This window comes from Galeopterus variegatus, unplaced genomic scaffold (assembly GCF_000696425.1).
Source record: "Galeopterus variegatus unplaced genomic scaffold, G_variegatus-3.0.2 Scaffold666, whole genome shotgun sequence".
Taxonomy (NCBI): Eukaryota; Metazoa; Chordata; class Mammalia; order Dermoptera; family Cynocephalidae; genus Galeopterus; species Galeopterus variegatus.
Window position 1 is genome coordinate 110,297 of NW_007726777.1, and position 2,400 is coordinate 112,696.

At 39.7% G+C, this 2,400-nt stretch overlaps 1 protein-coding gene across 1 annotated transcript in view; it reads right to left on the minus strand.

Annotated features, from left to right (window-relative positions):
• SMIM19 (small integral membrane protein 19) overlaps nt 1-2,400 on the minus strand; it is a 13,375-nt gene that overhangs the window by 8,643 nt on the left and 2,332 nt on the right. The gene's annotated exons all lie outside the window — the stretch shown is intronic.

Here is a 2,400-nt window from a genome sequence, read left to right on the forward strand (position 1 = left end):
GTTACAATAAAAAAATAAACTGTAAGATAATACATTTGTGTTGTTTTAAGCCACTAAGTTTGTGGTAATTTGTTACAGCAGCAATAGAAAACTAATACACCCTGCAAACAGGAATTCTGATAAACTCAATGTTATGTCATTTCTATCAAAAAAGAAAAAATTTGGGGCCGGCCCAGTGGCACACCGGAGAGTGTACCGCTTGGGAGTGCGGCGGCGCTCCCGCTGAGGGTTCGGATCCCATGTGGAGACCGGTTCCCGCTCACTGGCTGAGCGCGGTGCGGGCGCGACACCGAGGGTTGCGATCCCATTACCGGTCAGTAAAAAAAAAGACAAAAAGGAAAAAAAAAAAAGAAAAAATTTGTACAGTGGATTTGTAATTGCATCCACTATATTACTGCATATATTATTATTTTTTTTCCCTTTTTGTCTTTTTTTTTACTGACCGGTAATGGGATCGCAACCCTCGGTGTCGCGCCCGCACCGCGCTCAGCCAGTGAGCGGGAACCGGTCTCCACATGGGATCCGAACCCTCCGCGGGAGGGCCACCGCGCTCCCAAGAGGCGCACTCTCCAGTGCGCCACCGGGCCGGCCCTACTGCATATATTATTGATAGTAGATAACTTCTGTTTTGAGTAGGCATCAATGAAAACTTAATTCTTTACTTACAATTTTCCATACAGAGCTTCTGGCCCTCTCTATATATAATTTTTACAATACTTAAGAATTTTTTTGTGGTAAAATAAACCTAACATAGAGTTTATCATCTTAGCCATTTTAACTGTCTACTTCAGAGGCGTTAGGTACACCCTCCCTGCTGTGCAGCCACCACCACCATCCCTAGCATGCTCTCATCACCCCAAACTGAACTCAACAGCCATCCAACACTAACTCCCCACACCCCTCTTCCCTTAGCAACCATCATTCTACTTTTTGTCCTATGTTTGCCTCATATAAATAAAATAATACTAATATTTGTCCTTTTGCAATTAGCTTATTTTCCTTAGCATAACGTCCTCAAGATTCATCCATGTTGTGGCATGTGTCAGCATTTCCTTCCTTTGAAAGGCTGAATAACATTCTATTTATGTATATATGTATCTACCATTTTGTTTATCCATTCATCTATTGAGGACTTTTGGCTATTGAGAATAATGCTTTGTTAAATTAATTTCTGTTTCTTATTTTGAACTGGCAACACATGCATATGGTACAAAATGCAAAAGAAACTGAAGGGTAAACGGTGAACAGTGTGTCTCCCTCCTCCCAGCCAGTCCTGTAGCTACCTGCCCAGTCGTTTCCCTCAAAGGAACTGCTCTTACCAGTTCTCAGGATAAAATTTATGCTGAGGAACTTTTTTAGGTTCTACTTGTGTGAAATATATGTGTATATATTATTTTCTACTTTTCACCTGAAATTTCACCTGACCTGAGATATGAGTGTGCATGTGTGCACGAGAACACACATACACACACACACACACACACGCTTAATTTTTTACTGTGGATAACCTTCTTTAAAATTATCCAGTCTTTTTTCCTTAAACCCCATACCACTCCCTTCAGGGTAACAAATTCCAATAGCCTGATGTGTATCTTTCCAGGCCTCCCTCCATGCTTGCATAATTATAGAGAGCATTTATATTACACGTTGATAATAAAAGCGGTGTTTTGGTCATTTGATTTTATAACAGTGGTATTGTAGTACATATACATCTTGTTTTTCTCACTTAAACAATGCACTATGGAAACTACAACTCATTCTTTTAAATGGTTGCATAAAGGCTATGGCTTAGACGTACAATTCATTCAGATCCAAACATTTTAAACTCTATTGTTTCTCCATGCCTGCATACTTACAGTGGTCAGCACTACAGGACATAGTAATACAGAGATATGACCTCTGGACTTGCACCTTGATGTCACATGTCATATTCCTGGAAGCAAGATATTTCTATACTGCTTTGGCTTGCAGTAATCTGATTATAATGGAGGTGACTGTGAACTCCATAAATACATACTTCAAACCCAAACCTAACATACCTCCAACTCAACTTACCCTTTGCCAGATACCCAAAATGCTCTTGGCCACTTCAATACCACTCCATATGAGGGGAAGTGCAAAGGAGGGGAAATTAGAGTAGGAAGAGATAGCAGTCTTAAATTACTGCTAAAATTTCTAAGTTTTGCAAAATTTATAAAAATACAACCATGTGAGCACATTGGTAAGGGCCCTGTATAAGCAAAGGGTCCTGGGACATAAACTTCATGGTAAATTTGCCTTTACTGATACTGTATTAAGAATATGAAAACGGTACTAAGTTTTCATTACCAACTTTTTTTTTTTTTTTTTTTCCTTTTTTTGTCTTTTTTCGTGACCGGCAACGGATCGCAAACCTCAGTG